The 22949-nt window shown below is 35.4% G+C and overlaps 2 pseudogenes; both read left to right on the top strand.

Moving 5' to 3' along the window:
- Nucleotides 1–9054: 9054 nt before the first annotated feature.
- On the top strand, nt 9055–13413 carry LOC111898972 (putative germin-like protein 2-1; annotated as a pseudogene).
- Nucleotides 13414–20538: 7125 nt separating this feature from the next.
- On the top strand, nt 20539–22449 carry LOC128129199 (carboxyl-terminal-processing peptidase 3, chloroplastic-like; annotated as a pseudogene).
- The last annotated feature ends 500 nt before the right edge of the window (nt 22450–22949 follow it).

Genomic DNA, 22949 nt, shown 5'->3' with positions numbered 1-22949 from the left:
ACTCATGGTGGGGTGGTTTATGGTGCTTAAAGGGTCACAAATGGCTATTGACACTTGGAAATGCTTGGAATAATTTTACCTAAGGCTTGGATTGAATTAAAATCACCAAATACAACCTTTAAGGAAGTTTACGGCCTTGGCATGGGGCCTATGGCCGTAAACTCTCATATCTCCTTGAATAAGTGTTTCTAAGGTCTCAAAATTAATCACATGTGATTCTAAAAATTCCTACAAGCCTAGAAATGAATTTGTGGCACCGTTTGACACACTTTTAGGAGTGTACGGCCATGGGGCATGTTCTATGGCCATAAACTCTCATATGTGAGGTTTTGATGTGTTTAAGGTCCTTAAACTATTTTTGGTTGGTTCTATGATTTATTCCAAGGCTTTTGGTGGTGTTGGATGGCTTTCTAACACCTTAGAAGTGAGTTTATCCCCATAATAGAGGAGTTTACGGCCCAAGCACATGCCTTGGCCGTAAACTCATACAAACCTCTTAAAATTTTATGTTTGAAGTGTTCTAGGTCCATAACCAATATTCTAAAAGTCGTATCTAAGTCTTGTTTGAGCCATGGAAGGGTTTAAGGGCTTAAAAACCCTCTAAATTAGTGGTTACGGCCTAGACACCTTCCAGGACCATAAACTCTTAAACAAGGCTCTAAATCATCCTTCAAGGCATTCTAAACTCATTCCATAAAGTCATTTAGCCATATCTAACATCTAGTTGAGGTTTGGAAGGGTTTTGTTGCTCAAAAACCCCTTAAAAAGGAGTTTACGGCCTAGTATAGTTCTAGGGCCGTAAACACATGATAATGGTCCTAATCTATAGATTATACTCGAATTTGAAGGCTAAAGAGGTTGTATAACATGCTAGGGAAGTTACGTCAAAGATTTGAAGCCTTAAACTTGAGATTTGGACCTTTAATTCTAGTTTGAGGAGAGAGGTTGGGGTGATAGTTGTAGAATGAGGCAAAAGATTAAAAATGAAGTCTTAGAACACTTTAAATAGTGTTCGGGATTTGGACACGATGAAATTTTACCTGATACCAGCTTTAGACGGGGCTTTTGGTCGCACCCGGCCAATTTGCCGTAACCCGATATGGTTGATTCTAGAAATGTTCCGATCATTAATATGAGGCGTTAGAATGAGTTCTAAGGGTATTAAGACACTTATTAAGTCCTAAAATAAAATATTCAATAATGACTTAATAAAATGCCGAAATCGAAAATGAGACTGGAAACGGCGATTGGATAATCGGAACGAGTCGCAAGAAGGGTTACAATTAGGGATATGAATTTCGGGTTGTTACACACAAGAACGAAGAATTGAAAGGTTCAATGTCACTAAAGCCCTATTGGAAATGAAACATGAAGATGGTAAACCCGTGTGTGCCCACGTTCTAGGAATGAAATCACACATCGATAGGTTGATAATGTTGGGTGCGTCATTTCCTGATGAGTTGGCTATAGGCTGGGTTGTACAGTCACTCCCTGAATCATATAATGAGTTCAAAAGAAAGTATTATATGATGGATCATGATGCAAACCTCATTGACCTAACTTACATGCTTATTGCTGCTGAATCAGAAATGATTTGGCAAAGCAATGGAGCATATTTGTTGGGAAAGTCAACCAACCATGCTTCCGAGGACGTTCTAGGAGAACCGACCTGCGTTTGCTGCCAAGAGAAAGGGCGTTGGATACAAGTCTGCCCTAAGACCCTGAGGAGTCCAGAAGATGGGAGAGTCAAAGAGTATGGCTGTGCTTCAGGTAAAATCCACTATCTAACTCCATTATGTTCCTATTCGTTGATTCTTAATACATGATGTGATAAGATTTCATTTGAATGTTTTGCAGGATCAATGAAAAGAAGAGGAAGCTTGATGAAAGAGCAAGATGAGTCTAATCACGAAGAAATGGATCTCGATCGCATGGATTCGAATATTATATTTTGAGCTTAGAAAGTTATGATAGAGTTGTTAGGAATATTTATTACATAGTTTTTTCAATTGATTTTGCATTGTAAGGACAAAATGTTTTCCGCTGCTTTTATAAATAAAATAAATTTTGGTTTGACTCATTTATTTATTTATTTCCTTGCAATGAAATCGTTATGAAAAATTGATGTTCGCATATTTCTACAACAAAATGGATGTGATTCTTAATCATGTTATTTGTGGAAAGGTCAAGAAATTACCAAATAGGGAAAGTTTCTCATCGCCCAAGTTTTAATTGGATAGAGACTTGGAATCATACAACAAGTATTGCATGATGAATGAGAAGTTTCATATTTGAAAATTAGACTAGTTCATTGACAAAGTGTCAAGTGAAGGACTAGGAGATCGAGTACACAATGTTGTGTGTTGATCAAGTCCACCACAAGAGTAACAAAGATATTCGTCATGATTCACTAAAGGTTTAGTAAATATGATTATACTTATAAGATTAAGTGTGATTCTGAATTGATTGAAAAGGTTTAAATCAACAGCAGTACGAATAAGAAGAATCAAGTAGGCAGAAAGATAAAAGTTTCTCTATTCTAAGAAGAAGGGAGAGTACCTTTTATGTTTTATGATAGGTCTTAATGATTAAGAACCATATCTCAATTGATCCTCTAAGTGAGTCTTAGTGCATTTGTATGTCTAAGAAGAGGAATCGAGAATTGAAGAAATGGTTAAATCAAGAAGCCAATCATAATTCGTTCCAAAACAAGTCTTAAAGTTAAAATTGTGACATTAAGTGACAAGTGTTAAGAAGATTTATAACATTCATCAAATGTAGAATTTGGAAAAAGGTTTTCTTATTCTTACACATTTGAAATTGGAAAGTTGTGATGTCTTGGATAAGACAAAGACCAACTAGGACCAATTTATGAAGTGTTTTATGTTGATAAAAGCTACACTAACTCTTGAATATTTGTTTGTCAAGAAATGCTTATTGACAAGAGAACCTTATATGTCAAGGAGTCAGTGGGAGTCTTAATGGCCTTGAAAAGTTTCAAGAATTAATTAAGAATAAATCTTATCGATCATCACTAGCACACGAGTTGAGGTTTACAACCTATCATGTTGACATTATCATGTTTCTGTGCCGTTCCAATCGAGTTAATTATGCATGTGAGTTCTATGAGTTCTCATTTGTACGCATAAAAGGCAAGAACCTTGATCAATGAAAAGTACATTGATAAGATAGGGTGAGTTGTTTAACTACTTGGAAGACATGGTGGGCAGCCGTGTTACCATAAGGCAAAAGATCAAGATTGAAAAAAGTTCGGTCCATATGATTTTGAATTTGTCGTAAACTTTGTTTTCTGAAAAATTCACATGGATAGGAACACATACACCATTAAAATCTAAGTGTCATAATATTTTCTCCTTCATGAAAATGACTGTGAGAAAATGCTTTCACTAAGAGAGATTTTAAGAAGATAGGAATTGTAAAATTGCATTCTCAAATTTGATTATGGTTACGACATCCCTTTCCATAATTTGAATTGTGAGATTTGGCAATTAGTCTGAATTGTTTAAGACACACATATGAGTTATCTTGGATAAAGGTGTATGAGATTAAGAGGCCTTGATAAAGGATTATCAAAGCATTAAGTATTAGAAACATGAACTTAAGAAATTCAATAGGTATTGTTTTTCTGAAAGTTAAGTTGTTTTTGAATACGTGTCAAAGCTAGTGGGAGCATAAGTGTTATGTTTATAATAATCATCGTGATAGTGGGAGCATAAAAGTTATGATTGCATGATTATTAAGACAAGTATTGCAAGTTAGCAATATTAATTATAGAAAACAAGAGTCCTACTTTGCAAAGTTGTAAGAGTTGTAAAGTTGTTTTTCTATAATTAAGGGAGAGAATATTATGCTTCATTTCAAATCTAAAGGCTTAGGTTTTGGAATGTTAATATTTTAGTCAAGGATACATAGTGTGTTCTTAAATTTCGATTATGATTACGACATTCCTCTTCATAATTCGAATTGTGAGAACGTAGCACATAAAATATTATGGTAGAAGATTGATAAAGTATCAAATCTTTATGTAAGACATTATGCATCGTGTCCCATACGCTTCGGGTTTAGGATCGATTGCAAATACTATAATATTTGAACATTCTAAAATTTTCCAAATGTCTAGCGCATTTAGAGGGAAAAGGACAAGAATCGGTTTGACTAAAATAATTAAACAACTATCAAAGGACGATCCGAAGCTTGCTAAGGATTGGTCGCTTGTGAGTAGTTGGAAGTATTATATTGGATGGAGCATATCGACATAATTATGAATAGATAAGATTCTATTAAGAATGAGTTGTGATATGGTAAGTATGGAAAGGTTTCCATATTAGGAGTTGGATATTAAGAATCTATGTCATGATTAGAAACTTTTTATGCAAGAAGGATGTTCAAAGGAATGTACTTTGAGTGAGAGACATTACATCTATGGAATTGTCTTGTAACAATTTCCGATAGAGAGCTTTGTAATTCATTGGCAATAGTCATTGTGACCTTAGTGTAGTGACATTACAAAAGAATCATTGCATAAAATGTTAGAATCGAACATATTCTATAAGTGGCAAGAATTTGATATTCTTTCACTTGTAGAAAGGATTGGGAGTTGTGAAATGAGTATGATTGGAAATGTGTTCATTTGATCTATTTCACAAAGTAAGAACCATAGGTAAACATTGTGTGCATGCTAAGAGCATGGGACAAGTGTTGTAATTCAAGTAAGAAGTTGATTACCCGAAACGACAAATAATGAGTAATCGATATGGTGATAAATAAAAGGTGTTTTATTTATACTCAAAAGGTTGAGGCCATATGAGATTAGTATTATCCTTGTGTTTCACTTTGCATGTTTTGACTTCCTGAATAATTTAATTGGTTGAGAACAGTCAAATTATTCGAACGGACCATTGTCGTACATATGTTGGAAGTAGGTATGAGTAAAGACTGTCGTGAATTGGTGTGTGGATTGTCTAAATAGTATTAGACAAAAGAAAATGTTTGCTGCAACGTTCATGAGTGCTTATGAATATGATTTGAGCATTGGATTAAACCCATGTTCACTTGGATCACTTCATGGATTTCATCACGAGTGATTAGTGAGTCAATAACATCTTATATTCTTGAAACCGAGATGTGTGAGTTGTATCTTGCGAGTCGGTTGCACATTGATAATATGTAAACGCACCAGTAACTTGGTGTTATAAAACATCTTATTGTGTATGATTTTGGTGAGTGAGTGCAAGCGAGCATTGAGTCACAGTTTATCCGTTCCTTTTATCCAAAGTAGGATGAAAGCGATATCTGTGGGCCCATCGATGATTTAGTGATGACACCTAAGCGCTTGGCCAAGCCGGGACTAAATTGGTGTGTTCAATTGTACTCTGTTGTCAGTCGTCATAAATCAGAATTCGGGAAACAACACATAGACAGAGAGAATGATTTAGATCCATGTCTCAGTCTATACGATATCTAGAATGGAGGAATATATGATCCCTTATCTAAAGGACACGCGTATCTAATAAGATCAGAGTTGACAGCGGCCTTAGAAAGCTACGATTGTAGGTCAGGATCTGAAGTCGTACGCGGAATAGTTATTAGACTTATCCAAGTGGGAGACTGTTGGATTAGTGTCTAAGTCCATAACTATTTTGGTATGTACTTGACGCGATGGTGCATGGTCCTTTTGGGTTTCCTTCACCAAAGCAACTTGATAGGATGAATTATGGAGAGAAAGGATTAAATATGATTTATTAATATATTATGAGAATAATATATTAAAGGAGAAATCATATTATTTAATTAATATTAGTCAAGAATTAATAAGAATTAAGTTTGTGGCTAAAAGATATTAATTAAACTTAAGGGACTAGAATTGTAATTATAAGATAATTGCAATTGGGCTATGAATTACCTTATTATATAAGGTTGGACGAATTCTATGGGGAAACCCATTAGAAATCGTCCAAGGCTTATTAAAGAGAGGTTCATGGGTTGCTTAGGGCCTAAGCATCCAAATTAGGTTTTCCTTGTTAGATAACCATAATAGCCTCACTATTTAAGGAACCCTTATGCCCCAAAAACGTGGTGAACTTGTTCTCTAGGGTTTCCACACGTTTTGGGCAGCCTCCTTCTCTTCCCCTCTTCATCCTCTTGCTCTTGGTGTTTGTGAGCCATTAGAGGAGTGACATTTGTGACTCTAAACTTTCTAAAGTCAATACAAGAAGGAATTGAGATTATTATTGCTATATAACAATCAAGGTATGATCTAAACCCTAATTCATATGTTATATTGATTAGATCTAGGGTTTATAGTCTTGGATGAGTTGCATGTACAATAGAGAAACCTAGATCCAAGCATTAGGGTTTGCATGAGCACATAGGATGTTCTTATGGCTAAAAACCATCATAAAACCCATTATCAAACGGATTATCCACATAACTAGTTTTCGATAATTGTTCACTTTTTTGTAGTGCACGTAGGCTAATCTTTTGTTTCAAGAAAAGCCTGGAATGCATCAATTGAAAAATAAAATATACATAAAGCATTCTCTAATTGAGCTAGGTTCATTGGTTTAAACTAATTATTGTGTTATTTTATGCATAAATGTGGGCCAATCATTTCAAAAACTTAAATAAGGATATATAATCTTACCTATTAATTAATTCTATTAACTAAATAAAAATTTAATTAATCCCTAAAATATTGGATTGCTTTCCTTTAAATCCCTTGAAACCGTTACTGCTTCTTTATCATCGATCTATCCCTTCTTTTTCAACCTTTATCACCGATCCATCCCTTCTTTTTTAACCTAAACGATCCCGATGATTTAAGAAGATAAGAGGCTGGAGCTTGCCCGTTCGCTGACCAACACCATCAGCCACCACCGAACACCATCAACCACCATCGTTCATCTTTATCATGTAACATACTCGTGTTTCTTCCCTTTATCCATTGGAACGGTGACACATACGAATCCAAGAAATCAACAGCCACGAATCATACTTTCGTTCTGAACACTAGGATCGTTTGTGAGATGCAAATCGAGTCCAGTCCCAGCTGCGAATCCGACCCATTCACAATCTCGATTGCAAGTCATTTCGCTGCGAATTAACCAATTGCGAATATTTGATCTCTCGCTCCGAATCAATGTCCCAATGCGAATCATTGGTAAATCTGACTCCTAAGCACTGGTTCGCTGTGAATCACGGTCAACAAACGTTCGTAGGTAAGTGGTTCATTTATAGTCCATCCTGTATCACAGTCAATTTTGACTTTTCTGTTTTTGACCATTAAAAAAACCAAACCCAGTTCTGTTCATCTGATCTTCATCTGTTTATCACACTGCATAATCTGTATTCTTGAATCGCAACATATATTGGTATCTCAAAAAAAATTTAAATCATTGAGACTCCCAATTCGTCTTTAACTTCACAAAATCGATATAATCTATAAGCAAAATTGACGTTGGAGCAAGAACGAACAAATTGACTTTTTGTAAACATAGAATCAATTGATAAATCAAAATTGATCTCGATAATGGCATTATTCACAGAATTCGACTTAGGAACAGATGAGCAATATATTTCACAATCATAGATAAGCTTTGTTGATTGCAGTCCATGGTTACAAAGAACACGATAGATGGCCCAAACAACCAACACTGAACAGTACAAGGAAACCGAAATCAATAGATTTACAATCGTCGACAAGCAATAACCTCAGACAAATCATTGATGTTCGTTTTGACAAACAGGGAAGATCGATCCCAGAAGAAGTGACGCAAACGGGAATTCTTGATACTATATTAAGGCAAAAGGGATGGACCATGAACAGTATATGATCAAAATAATGGCCCAATACTAATGAAATTAATCCAACAACAATATATGCAATTCAGATCCAACCCTAAATCTGTTGGAATGGAATCACGAATTCTAGTTCTGTTGGAATCACAGAAATTGATGCTTGAAGAACGGACTAAAAAATTGAAACGGGCCACATTATTCTTTTAGAATGTATTAGTCGTTGTTAGATTTTGATGTTTTCTTTCCCGATTTTAAAAGTTTTTTTAGTTTTATTCTTTAACAATAAATGTAATTCTTAGCAATTGTTACCCGTATTCTATAAGAATTAATGTAATGTTTGTTTTTATTCTTCAATTGATGGTTCAAGAATTTGTTATTCTCTAAGAAGTTTTTAAAGTTATTTTTAAACTGATGGTTCAAAACTATTGTTTGTCTTCAAAATATTCATTCATTCAAAACATTTATTTTGTCAAAAATAGATAATCTGACATTCTCATAGAATATCATTCTAATAGAATTATCTTAGAATTATAATCTAATTAATTAAAAAAATGAAAATTCAAAATTAATAAAATCAAATATATCTACAAATTCGAAACTTTTTATTAATTAAACTTGTGTTTCGTAATTAGTAAATTTTTGCTAAATTAAGAAAGTGAGTGTTACCTATTTATTCATACAATAACACAATAATCACTTTCTTAATTTACCAAAAATGATTGGCCCATGTTTATGCATATAATAACACAATAATTACTTTGAATAGAATAACCTAGACCTTCTCTAACTATAATATTTATCTCATATGGAAACGGTAAATATTGTTCTTCAAGACTTTTTCATTTTCCTAAAAAATTGATATAAGTAGAAAATTCCTATGCATAATAAACATTCAAGGTTCCATTAAAATTAATCCTAAGTATGGAAGTTATGAAAAAGTATATAAGCAAATATACGAAATGGAAGGATCTTAGACATATAATTAACGTTAGTAGTTGCAACCTTTATGAAATTAAGAACCAGACAACGTGAGTTGAATGTATCTTGCTTCTAGAAATTGAACAACAAAATTTGAATGCATCTCAAGATGATAATGATGACTCTATGATGGTATTTGTCTTGATGTTCCTATATTAATTTTCACTATAAAAGCATTGCGAGTTCCATTCTTTATTTCATAGATTTCCCGAGCTACCATAATTAAGTCATCAAAAACAAGTTTTCAGCTTCTCAACAATGACGTCTCATTTGCTTTTTTTTGGTCTCTTGGTGGCTGGTTGCTCCCTTGCGTTTGCTTCGGACCCTAGTCCTCTTCAAGACTTCTGTGTGGCAGACTAAAATAGCAGAGGTAAGAATTTATTTGTGGTAGTAGAGAAACACTCATGCATTCATGCATGATTTGAAAACATATCATATTTAATTGTGATTAAGGGCATCCACAATGCATTGAACTCCATAGAGTTTAAGGATTGTCACATCATCATTCTAAAATTCATAAAACTCTATTATTGTTTTCTCTACAATGCATTGAACTCTACAAAGTTCAATAGAATGTTATAAAATGTAATTTATAGTAAATATTTAAGGATTAAAACTTTCCTTTTTCCCATTGAAGAGTTCAATGGCCATTGAACTCCAAATCCATTGAATGTCAAGGTGGCATCTCACAATGGTTGAGTTTCATCCAATGAATGACACATGGACTTGCCACCTCCTTCAACTCTCTTATTGAACTCACCATTGTGGATGCTCTAATAGTTTATTTATTTTTCTTGTTTTAGTATTCGTGAATGGCTTGGTTTGTAAAGAGGCGAGGCTTGTACAACCTGATGATTTCTTTTATAGAGGACTGCAACTAATGGGAAATACCTCGAATGCGGTTGGGTTTGTTGTGTGTAACAACCCGAAGTTGTTCGTCACCGATAACCCGTTCTACCCGTAAAGATTCGCCGTTTGTCAAACGTTCCGTTTTCGTTTTGGGTTGAATAATTTAAATTTATATGTTATTATAAATCCAATGAGTGTCCAAAATCCTTTAGGAACTCATGAATCTAGCCCAAAAATGTTTATTTCAAAAAGTTAGAAACGTCCCCGCCGGGTAACGGAAACTTAGTCGGGTGCGAGCTAAAACCCCGTTTAAAGCCGGTATCGGGTAGAATTCCACCGTGTCCAAGTTTTAGGACCTATATAAACGTGTTTAAACATTCATTTGAAGCTTTTTCTTCCTCTCTCTACTCTCTCTCTAACCTCTCTCCTAAATCCAAGTTTAAGGGTCCAAATCATCAATTTTAGGCTCCAAATCTTTGAGGTACCTTCCCTAACTTGATATGTAACCTCCCTAGCCTTCAAATTCAAGTTCAAAACATGGAATAGGACCACATTCATGAGTTTACGGCCCTGGAATAGTCCTAGGCCGTGAACTCATATGAAATGGGTTTTGGAGCACAAAAACCCTTCCAAAACACACTTGGACCTTAGATATGGCTAGATGGCTTTATGGAATGGACCTAGAATGCCTTAAACTATAATTTGGACACTTGAATATGAGTTTAGATCCAAGGATGGTGTTTAGGCCGTAAACTCATAATTATAGGGTTTTTAAGCCCTTAAACCCTTCCTAAACCTCAACAAGACATGGATATGACTTCTAGAATAATTGCTTTAGCCTTGGAACACTTTAAACATAAATTTTGAAGGATTTATATGAGTTTGCGGCCAAGGCTTGTGCTTGGGCCGTAAACTCCTTAAACTTGGGTATAAATTCATTTTCAAGGTGTTAGAAAGCCATCCAACACCACCAAAAGCCTTAGAATAAATCATAGAACCAACCAAAAATAGTTTAGGGGCTTTAAAAACAACCAAACTCATCAATTGAGAGTTTACGGCCATAGCATGTGTTCCATGGCCGTAAACTCCTAAAAACATGTCATTTTATGCCTAAAAATTTATGTAAAGCCTTGGAACAATTTTAACAATCACATGTGATTTGTTTGGAAGCATTAAATCAATTTTTCATGGGTTTATAGGATTTTACGGCCATGAGTCCTATGCTAGGCCGTAAACTCCCTTAAATATGTCCATTTGGTGTTTAACAATTATTCCAAGCCCTTAAACCAAACCTAGAAACTATTTCCTAAGTGTTTGAAGCCAAATTGCACCATAAACTACCCCACCATGAGTTTACGGCCGTAAACTCATGGGGAGGGGGTCATTAGGGCCATAAACTCCCTAAGGAGTTTACTCTTGAGGTCCCAAGTCATTATCCTAGCTAAATGTATCCCCAAATGCCACCCGGGTCCCTCCAAACACTTGTATCGGGGTGTTTTCGCGATTAGAAGTAATTGTCCCTAACAAATAAATAAACTAAGTCCTAATTAGGTACAAATGTGTATCTTTACATTATACTTAGGAACCTCGTGCGTTTACAAGCCCCGAACCAACGTTTAGCATCTGAAATCGTCACGTTTCTCGTCCGGTGAGTTCATACCCTTACGCCTTTTATGTGTTTTTCAATGTTTTCAGGGGGGGAAATACAAGCAAACTATAACTGTTTTCAAATCGTAACATTGATATGTTTCGAATAATATCTGGCAAACTTATAAACTCTTTACTCCTTATGTATTATGCTGAGCATAAGGAATGATTTATCAATTACAACTAAATGGATTTTAGTTAAGAAAATAACCAAACTAATCAAATTATTATGGAAATAATTTGGGGTCTCTAGTATTCATTTTATCATGTACTGTTATGTGTATAAAGTTATTAGATAAACTATGTCTGATTCAGTTTATCTCCGTATCATTTGATTGTATTGCCAGATAGTTTCATTGTATGTATCTATATTCAATGTATCATGTTTTATAATCTTTTGTATGTTTGATATCATATGAGAACCCTGTGAATAGTTAGTACTAGCTTGTGAGTTTGTCACTACCCTTTTATGGATGATCAGTAAATCCTCCCCGGAAGTGTAACCAAAATCTCCTGGAGGGAGAGCGAGGAATTTGTGAATAGATCTATTCGGGACTGACAATCCCACACCTTAACTGCTAGCTACAGTTAGGCGGGCACGCCTGGGGTGACAAATTCTGGATATCGTTCGACGTCTGACAAACGTCAAGGAGGTCTCGTTGTCGTATCAGCATGGTTACCCGACTCACAATATGTATTAATATAAGTTATTCACAGCTTCGATTTTAGAATTTATATCTAATACGGGATGGTAGTTCCATGGTTTTCAGTCTATCGAACTTGTATCTAGTGCGGGATGATAGTCCCATGGTTTGAAACTATATCTATTATGGGATAATAATCCCATGGCTTTATCCATCTATCTTATACCTAGTTCGGGATAGTGATCCTATGGTTTTATCAAACAATCTTATACCTAGTTCGGGATAGTGATCCTATGGTTTTATCAAACAATCTTATATCTAGTTCGGGATAGTAGTCCCACGGTTTTCAATCTATAATTTCAAGTATATCAAACTATCTTGTAACTAGTTCCGGATGATAATCCCAAGGTTTTCAAACTACTTTCGATCTAAAATTCGTGTATAGCAAAGTATTTCATATCTAATTCGGGATAGTAATCCCATGATCTTTAATATAAAGTTTTGTGTATTAAACTATACTCTGTGTTATTCAATCAATCTTGCATTTAGGAAAATATGGGATTTTCCTGGGGTTAACATATATCGCGTAATTGAGTTGTAACGAAAGATAACCAAACTAACTTTACATAAGAAAATATGGGATTTTCTTGGATAACAAACCTTTTCGGAAAACTAAAGGAAACCGATACATTTTCATAAAACAAAAACCGCTTATGAACTCACCAGCTTTATGCTGATTTTCAAACTGCTTGTATTCTCAGGTCCACATTAGACAGGTACCCGGTGATCTCTTTTGGTGAAGACGGAGTGCGTAGAAGACTCGTCTCGTTTTATTCATATGATATATGTATAACTCTTGTACAATTTACTTTTGAAACAAATGTAAACTTTCAAATATATGTAATGTAATGGTTGTTTACTGTGATTATTATGTACATTGGATTTGATACTTAACGTGGAGTCAACCTCGGAAATGTTTCCGCCTTTGGTTTTTGGGGTGTGACAGTGTGACTCCAGTGACCGTAGAAGAGTTTCCAGGACTTAAAACTCTTGGTATCTCAATGACACGTATGACTTCGCACCACAGGGTATTAACCCCCCACATACACACCCTCGGGCCACTGAAATTCTGACTGTTATGGAAGGACGTATTCTAGTTGGATTTGTCACGTCCAACCCTCAAAACCGACTCATCACAAAAGAACTTCAGAAAGGCGATGTTTTTGTGTTCTCAAAAGGCTTGATTCACTTCCAGAAAAACATGGGAAATGGCTATGTTGTTGCTATTGCAGCTTTGAGTAGTCAAAATCCAGGTGTTATTACGATTGCAAACGCTGTTTTTGGGTCAAATCCTGATATCGCAGGAGATATTCTTGCGAAGGCCTTTCAAGTTGGCATCAACATCGTCTATCAAGTTCAATCAAAATTCTATCTTTTACATGCTTTTAAAATCTTGATTTTCTTATCAATGTTGTGATATTTGTTATGTTTATGTTGTTATATTTAAAATCGAATAATATATATACTACTGTCATAGTGATTTTGATTTACTTATGTGGAATCGACTACTTCAAAAGTAACATATAAACTCGAAAACCTAAGAGTGTGCAAGAAATCGGCTTAGAAATCACCCAAACAAATTTACATAAGGGTGTGAAAGAAATAGAATTAGAAATCATAAACACAAACCTAATATTGTTCAAGAAATAGACTTCGAAATAACAAAGATAAACCTAAGAGTGTGCAAGAAATAGGCTTAGAAATCACAAAGACAAATTTACATAAATAACCCACTTGCTTTAGAAAGAATAGAAGTTCAACCATCAACTTTTTTAAAAGGATTAATATATGGTCCTTGGTGTTTCAATTAGTTACTAGGTCGATCAACTAGCTATGCAAATTTAAGTAGGTATCTGTAAATAAGGAAAAACTGATCATCTCAATTATGATGTTATATATAGCCAAAGATAAAAGAGGAATATCCAAAGGATAATTACATAGATTACATAACTAAAAACGTAAAGAGATAAGTATGCTAAGATTTATCTCTAATATTTAAATTATGTCTGGATTTATCTCTAATATCCCCTCTCAAGCGAATCTGTGGCGGACATAGACAAAGCATGGATCGAAAAAATTATAAGTGTGAACGTAAAAGTCTTTTGGTGAAAATGTCGTCATCTTGAAGAAGCTTGGTCGGCACAAATTTTGTGCATAGCTTCCCGAATGCCACAAGCTCTCGGATAAAGTGATAGTCAAGATCTATGTGTTTGTCATGCTTTTGTGAAACTGGATTTTGAGTCAAGAACAAAGCCCTTGACAAAACATAGAATATGCCTAGAAACTTGATAATGAGCAGTAGTAGGAGGTTGTAGGAACTGACTAACTTGATTAACAACATAGGAAATATCAGGACGAGTGATGGTGAGATATTGTAATGCAGCGACAAGAGACCGATAAAGAGTGTGATATGAAAACGCAATACCCAATGTCGTAAATAACTCATGTGGAGCAAGTGGAGTGGAGACAGGCTTAGCTTCAAGCAAACTAGCACATGTGAGAATATCATGTGTATATTTATATTTAGCTTGACTGAGGAACAAACCATCAAAGGTATAGTAAACCTTGAGACCCAAAAAAATAACAACAAACTCCTTATTTAGATAAGAAACCATCAATGTGTCTTTAAGCAATCTGAGATCTTTAACAACAAACTCCTTCTTTAGCTAAGAAAGAAATTGCTTGATGATAGCCTTGTCTGAACCTTTTAAAATAAACTCATCAATATAGACCAGGAAATATAGTAGTATATGTCCTTTGTGATAACCAAAACAAAGAAGGATCAGACATGCTATTTGTAAAGCCCTGTTTTAACAAAAAATCACTCAAGCGTTTAAACCAAGCACAAGGAGCTTGTTTTAAACCAGATAATGCCTTTTTTTTTTTAACTTGCACACATGATTGGGATGAGCAGGAGCATTAAAGTCGGGGGGTTGTTCCATGTAAACCAATTCATTACAATTGCCATGTAAAAAAGCATTCTTAACATCAAGTTGATGACGAAGACAACGATAAATGGTTGCAAGAGAAAAAATAATTATAATGGTTGATGAAGAAAACACAATCGGACTAAAAGTATGAGAGTAATCAGTCTCACGTACCACAGTGAAACCTTGAGATACAAAGCAAGCTTTATACCTATCAATGGTTCTATCTGAGTGAAGTTTAGTTCGAAACACCAATTCAGAGCCAACAATGTTGGAGTCAGAAGGACAAGGTACGAGATCCCAAGTGTCATTGGAACGTTGGAATTTTATTTCTTCATCCATTGCCATAATCCAAAGAGAGTGCTTTGCAGCAAACTTGAATCCTTTGGGTTCAGTAATGGGAAAAAGTGCATGATGAAGAGAGTGATGAGATAACCGAGCCAAGTTTGCAACATGTCATGGTTTAGAAATACCAGGCTCGGAGCGAGTAATCATTAGATGACGTGAAGTTGGAGGAGATGTGGCAAGGGATGTTGGTTCGTACTTAGTAGTGGAGCTCGTATACACTTGGTCAACTGAGACCAGAGAATCTACAACGATTGGAGAGATCGAAGCAGAAGGTTTGTTAGTCGATATAGTAATCGTGACTAAATTGAAAGGTTGATGAATTAGCCTAGGTGGTACAACAGATGGAATAATGCAGAGTGAGCATGGGTCATAAGTAGCTGGTTGTTGAGGAACAGGTTTTGCAGCCATTGGTGAAGATGGAACAAATAGACGATGGTCAAAAAAGCTAGTCAACTCCAAAGAAAAATGGTCAGAAGATAGAGTTTGTGTCTTATATGGAAATGACGTTTCATCAAACTGTTCATGTCTACTAATGTATATTTGGGAGGTAGATGGTTCAAAACATATGAACCATGTAAATAAGGAATATACAAAGGAATTAGGTTTAGGATCATACTAGGCTGATGATACCATGTAAATAAGGAAAAATTCACCGTCTCAATTATGATGAGACGTATTATATATAGCCAGAATTACAAGAGGAATATACAAAGGATAATTACATAGATTACATAATAGAAAACATAAAGAGATAAGTATGCTAAGATTTGTCTCTAATATATGAATTAAGTCTAGATTTATCTCTAATACTATCCTTTTAACTCTCTTATTTTAGTAGTTATAACTGACAATTAAATTAAATAAACCCCAACCCCATCCACCTTACTTTACGCTACCCATCCCCCATTCCATTCCTTTCTTTGGTCGCCTTCCAACGTTGTCAACCAGTAAGTGTTTAGGGTTTTACCCACACCTGTTTGCATCATCTATCTTCAACTTGTCCATCTATAATCAGTGATAAAACCGCCTAAGATCGTTGCCTAAATAAAATCACGAAGTGGTTTTGCCTCTGACCACCCTTTTAGGATTTCGTTAACTAAAAGAAAATAAAGCATACATAGTAAAACACAATAATACATGCATGAAAAAGCCACAAAGCTTCCCTTGACATTCATTGGTAACTAGAAAGTGAGAGCATCAAACATACAAACAAATATGACAAAAATACAATGTCACAGACATAAAAAGAAAATGTATGCATTGTGTCTACTACTTCAAAAAAATTAAACACATGTAGCTACATCCATATGAATACCCAATAACATACAAAATCAAAAATCTAATTTTCATTGATTAAAGAACAAAACCATGTGTTACTCATGACATATGTATTAAGATGCTTTCCAGACAAACGATTTGAGTAGTCGATTAGAACCACATGAACACAAAGAAAAGAAAACCGAGTTTTAAATACCATGCTTTATTTATCAAAGTCAACTTCTAAAACTCAAAGGCGTCTACGCTATGTATAATTAAACTAAAACGCTAATATGACTCATAATTATGATAGAAATCATCTGAATTTGGAGATAATATAAATCTTAATACTTTATTTATTTAGGGCATAAAAATTCCTAATAAAGCTAAATCTTAGCAGAAAAATTATAGAATAAAATAAACTAAATTAAATTAAATCTTTGATTCATCTTTCTAATACCCTGCACCATCTTCCCCATAATGAAAACAAATCGTCCTCGAGTCTTCATCTCTCATCCACGGTTAGGGAAAACAACTTGCACACTTTAAAACAATACGAATAAATCAAACAAGACAACATGCACGCTTATAGTTTCCACCTATATATATTCCTACTGGATGTCTCATTTATGAGTTCTTGAGTAACCTTAGGGAGATCACCATGTTTATAAAAAATGCAACATATTGTAACACTCGTGTCGTTATTTAATTTTATTGAATTTCCCTTAAGAGTTATAATAAATAAATAAATAATGTTATAAAATAATTATAAACAATTATATAACATAAAAAGATGTATTTTTTTTTTAGCAAATGACTAAAAACTATAATTTTTAAACTTAAGATGTTAAGATCATGGAAGGAGGGACCAAAGTTGGCAAATTCTTTTTACTTTCATGAAATCACATAGGGGGGGGGGGAGAGATCCTTCATGCGGGACGATGGTAAAACTTATCTCCCTTTCATCCCATGTAAAACTCATAGACCATATCATAACATGAATGGCCCCTGACTGGTTTTGTTGTGTATCTAGCAGAGATTATACCGAGAAAGTAAAGAAATATGAGGAAGAGGGTAATCAAGTGGAAGAGAGCGAGACAATAAGGGTCATATGAATTTTCCCTCATTAAGCCTAAATGTTGCAAAAGAGAACACGATTTTTTCAAAAACCAAGGTTTAATTTACATGCCTTATGTGCCTATTTGTATTAGATTAAATCATATTGTGCGCTTTAAATTTTAAGAAGTTCAGCAATTATATTTTTTTCTTGACGAGTATGGTCCTTATTGTTTCAATTACTTGCGTGATCGATCCATAACTATGTAAATTGACTTTCGCATAGGTTCAAATACATTTTTTTAACCTTTGGTTTACATTTTATAATTAAGAAAGATAACAAATAAACCTAAACCCAAACCCCACCCCACTTACCTTACCTTACATCACCATACCTACCCCCATTCTATTCACCTCCCTTGTTCGGTTGCCCTGCACCGCCACCACCATAACCATCACCTTCCACAATCACTATTTCAACGAAGAAGGTGTTTAGGGTTTAACCCACCCCTATTTTTGTTATTTGTCTTCAACTTGACCATCAACAAATAAAGCAACAACCTCCCCATATCCAAGACAAATAAGTAGACATTATGAAGCCCCATGGTAACTTGCAAATGAGAACAAAACACATACAATGATTCTCTAGAAATTCATTAGTAACTAGCAAGTGTGAACCTAAAACATATGAACAAATTAGCCAAAAATACAATGTGACAAAAAATAATAAGTAGAAGTGCGAACGTTGTCTACGGCATAAATTAAATTAAACACATGTAGCTACATCCATACCAATAGCTATAACATACAAAATTACGAATATAGGTTTCATGGATGAAAGAACAAAACCTTGTGTTACAAATGGCAAAAGGATTACGATGACACAATCCCCCAATCATTAGAACTCGTTGGAAATGGATTGGAATAAGGGGATGCACATATCGCTTGATCAAGCAAGGAAGACAAGAATCACTTTGAAATAATTTATTGTTTCTTGATTTTTTTTCATAATTTTGATACAGGTTTATGGTGGGAATGTAAACAGATTGAGACGAATTTCACTAATTTTTGAGTCGTTCAACAATTTAACCTTTCCTCAATCTTCACCTCTTTGTTCGGTGTTCTATCTTCGTTGAAATCTAGGGCGACCGTTGATCCAACAACCGCACATAAATCGACATTGGTGGTTGGTGTGTTTTATAAAAAGGTTAATGGAAGAGTCATATATGATTAGATGTAGATTATTGTAGTAAGTTCTTTCCAAAATCTTCATTAGAAAGCATACATAGAGATTAGGCACATCAAACATGGTTATCAATCTCAGCCATTGGTAGATCAAACGACGTTGATTAGGCATTGTTATTTAACAACCTACCCTGGTTTTTCCTAGTAGTTTATTTTTATGGGTCTTGTTTCACTACAAGAAAAATAGTCTTTAATGACGCGCAAACAATGACACTCGCTGATTCACGTTACGCATTTTTGGTCGTCCTTAAAAATAATGTCAGACTTCCAAAATTTGAAGGATAGTGGACATGCATTTTTGCGTGCCCTTAAATTAGTGTCTCAAGAAAAAAAAATTAAAAACACGGAGGACGCTTTATCTTAAACGTGCGTCTTCTGTGGGTGTTGCTTTATAATTTTAAGGAAACGCGCCTTGAGAAGATAACGGGGGAAACAAAACCCTAAAATTTTGAAAACCCGCCTTTCTTTTCTACCTTCTTTTCTTCATCTTCACAATCGACTCTCCCCTTTTGTTTCTCTATTTTGATGGTTGTTTCCCTCTTTCCCTAATCACGTCGTCGCCGCGAATCACACACCGCCAGGAAGTGGAAGAAGATGATGAAGTCTGTCGTTGTCGTATGCCGCCCTCCCTCGCTGTCTCTAACTATCTCTGCCCTTTCTTTATTCTTCGCTTCTATGATCTCAGCCTCCTATTCACCCCTCTAAAGCCTTACTTGTAATTCCACACCATGCTTGTTCTTATCTTGTTATGGAAAATCAAGAAACATTCGAAAAACCTTAGGGTTTCGCTGTGAGGCCTCGTTTCTTCTTATCAGTATCAGATTTCTTCTTGGCTGAGGGGCCAGATTGACGAGACCTGTGAGAATTCTGAGATTGCTTATTGCTCCCTATGTGACTGTGTGAGGGTACAGAGATTAATAGCTGCGTCAGGGTTTAGCAAAGCTCCTTATTTCTTCTCTACCAGGTATAATAAATGTTGGGTCAAGTCTCTAGTTTTGCATTCTCTCTACCTCTGCATTCTCTCTCTCTCTCTCTCTCTCTCTCTGGAAAACCCTAATCACCCTTCTGGTTTTCTGAACCAGGTTCATCCGCTCTTGCCTCCGCTCCTATCGGATCACCACAGTCCCCCACCGGATCGCTAAAATAATACCTACTGATGCACCACTTCACTACCTTTCACTCTCTAAATGGGCTACTGGTCAATGTAATGGCCTTCTAAGGTTCGTTAGCCCCTTCCCTTAATGTCTACGATCGGCAATAAAGATGAAGGCCACTACTACTACTCCATTACTCACATGTCGATCTGTCTGCATACACATACCACCACAACGCACAATCGTTTCAAAATACCCTAGCTAAAAAAGATCCTTCCTATATTCTCATTCCATGCTTGTGAACAACGAAGGCTGAAGCAACGACAACATTGTAACTTTGTCTTAATTGTTTCATGGTGGTTGAAAAGGTTTTCCTTGTGTATCAGTTACCACTATCGTCACCATCATCTAACCTTCACTTCGTTCTAACGAAAAGGAAAAAGCGTGGTTTGTGTATTTGTAAACCCGATATAGAGATTTTTGGGTCCGATTTTTAGGGATTACCATAAATCCCCCTAAATCCAACCATTACACTTGTTCATTCATTCCCCATAAATCCCTTCATCTTGATTACGATCTACAAACCCCCTAAATCTCCCAATTAGAGTATCTACCATGGATGCTATACGCCGACCTAATCTCGGTCTTAGTAATTCTTCACCCCTTTCATCAATTTACACCAAAACCCCTCAAACACCAACCTCTTCAACTTTTTTTTCCCTATAAGTACCGATTATCTTCTTGCAATTTCAGTGGTTACCATAGCAAGTGTAAAGTACCAACACCACCTCAAGCTTTACCCAAGGCAAATTAGAACGAATCAGTTGAATCCAATAAGAAATTGATTGACTCAATCGCTAAAGGTTTGATCGGGCTCGCTGCTGCAGTCTCTGTTTGTTTAGATTCTCCAGCTCTTGCCGTGTCCTTGACAATAGCATTCCTAGCTTCTCATACTCATGAGGTAGGTGTTCAGTTCGATCATCTTTTTTAGTAGTTTGTTTGGGTTGTGCAGATAAGGTGTTCGATCTATTGCTTATATGGGTTTGGTAAATTTTGATTTCGTAACAGGTGAATGCTGTGCAGCGAACTCTCGTAGAGACTTGGGGTTTGATCAGAGAGACTTTTGTTGATCCAACTTTTAATCATCAAGGTACGATTCATTTCTGTTGTTTTATGTCATTTAGTGTCAATAAATTTAACGTAAGTTTATGTGTTTTCTGTAGACTGGGACTCGAAATTCCAACAAACAATGGTGGAAATGCTTCCACTTAGTACAGCTGATGCCGCATACAGCAAGATTAAAGGAATGCTTTCTACTCTTGGAGATCCCTTCACTTGCATTATCAGTACAAAGGTGCAATTTTTCCCATTATTTTTACACAAATTGTCCCTGTTGTTTCTGAAAGAGTTTTCAGTTTTGGACTAAAATTCAGAAACAACAGGGACCATTTTTGTAACTTATTCTTACTCCTAGATTCCAAAAGGGGAAACTTACTCTATTTTCTTTTCAGCAATGATTTGTACATGAATACCAAAGTTTTAGAATTGGAAGTGATGGAAACGTGCAAGGAGTTGGACTATTTGTGAGTACTGAACCAGAAACCGGTCATCTGGTTGGTGATGCCGAGACTTGAACCCGAGACCTCAGTTATGGATTCTTATTTATTTTTTATTTTTAAAAATTTTAAATTTTTTGTTTCAGGTTGTATTGTAATGTGTTGAGGGTAGCCCAGCTGCTAGAGCTGGAATACATGTAGGAGATGAGTTGATTGAAAAAAATGGAGAGAGAGTTAAAGGGATTAATGGTGAAGCTGCTGCACAAAAGCTAAGAGGTCATGTTGGGACAAGTGTTACAGTCAAAGTGCACAATGTAAGTTTAGTAGGAAGGAATGGAATGGTTGATTCCTTTCCAAATGATTTTATAGAAATTTGTGCATGTTCACATTTCTGATTTACAGGGAAAAAAGTTGGCCGTTGACTCTAGTTTTAGAGAGGTGAATCTACCCCGGGAATTCATCAGACTTTCTCCTATATCAAGTGTCATCATTCCTCATAGAACACCAAATGGTCATGTATCCAAAACCGGATATGTAAAGTTGTTAGCCTTCTCCCAGGTGCTTATTAATTCTCTAAATCTTAGTCTTACTTTATAACTTCATATGTTAAACTCATCTAACAAGCTTTTGTAAATAGACTGTTGCTACAGATATGAAACATGCCATTTGTGAATTGGAAAATCAGGGTGTTGAATCTTACATTTTGGATCACCGAAACAATCCAGTAAGTAGCCTCAAGTTGACTTTAGTAAACTTTTGTTTGACTATTTACTAGTATTTACATATATATGTTTATTTATAGGGTGGTTTGGTGAAGGCTGGACTTGATGTTGCTCAAATATGGCTGGATGGAGATGAGACTTTAGTGAACACAATATATCGAGATGGAAACATGCATCCTATTAACATGATCAATGGCCATGCTTTTACTGGTGATCCGCTAGTTGTTCTTGTAAGTTTTTTTTACTGACATGAAAATATATATATTCACCTTCTGTTACATCTTTTGCTAATGCTGACATGGCAGTGAGACAACGGCCACATCAGAAGAAGTATAAGCTGAGAACTGGCTGTGTTAATGTGTCCCAATCTCATAAACCTGGTAACAGGGAGCACACAAAGGCTACAGCTCAAGAAACATGTGACAGTTGGTGAAAAATGTGTTGTTTTATCCCCCCCCCTTTTTTTTTGATATTTTACATTTGTATAAACCTAATATGCTTTTGATTTCTGAAATAAATTGATTTGTGCAGGGGAAACGAGGCTTATAAGAGTGGAGATTTATTAGAAGCTAAAGTATGTTATTCAAAATGTATTAGTTCAATACAACATACAGAGACACCTGACGTTAGTATACAACCTATTATTTTCTGTTATAGCAATCGTGCAACTATACGCATGGCTCTTGGAAGAATGAGGGAAAATGTCTAAACGACTGTAGAATGGTGGTTGTTGCATTAGATCCCAATT

The sequence above is a fragment of the Lactuca sativa genome, chromosome 9, assembly GCF_002870075.4.
Source record: "Lactuca sativa cultivar Salinas chromosome 9, Lsat_Salinas_v11, whole genome shotgun sequence".
In the NCBI taxonomy this organism is placed as follows: domain Eukaryota; kingdom Viridiplantae; phylum Streptophyta; class Magnoliopsida; order Asterales; family Asteraceae; genus Lactuca; species Lactuca sativa.
The sequence above is the reverse complement of the archived record's forward strand: the minus strand, read 5'-3'. Positions and strand labels throughout refer to the sequence as shown.